We start from the raw sequence: 400 nt of genomic DNA, 5'->3' as shown, positions 1-400 counted from the left end.
TATCTTCAGAAGTTATCAAAACACCATCATTGCTTCGAATTGAAAAAAAAGCATATTTCACAACACATAGAAGGCTAAAATATTCTACAAACTATAGTTATTTAGGATTTGTGAGAGCTGTGGCTGGCAGTACCTGCAGTACCATTGCAAAAGTCTGAGAAGCATATAGCCATGGTGGTGGCAACTGGATATCAAATCATTCAGTCATCATTACAAAAATGGCATTTTTTCAATCTCTACAAGGACTTATACCATGGCAGATCAACATTGTTTTATGTGAAAAACTAACTTAGTGATGTATAATGTGATGTTGTTTAAAAACATGATAAGACAATATCTAATATAGCTAAATTTCAACTGGCCCAGATAAGGGTATGAATACTTATGCACTGGAGTAATT

The sequence above is a fragment of the Puntigrus tetrazona genome, chromosome 22, assembly GCF_018831695.1.
Source record: "Puntigrus tetrazona isolate hp1 chromosome 22, ASM1883169v1, whole genome shotgun sequence".
Taxonomy (NCBI): Eukaryota; Metazoa; Chordata; class Actinopteri; order Cypriniformes; family Cyprinidae; genus Puntigrus; species Puntigrus tetrazona.
The sequence above is the reverse complement of the archived record's forward strand: the minus strand, read 5'-3'. Positions refer to the sequence as shown.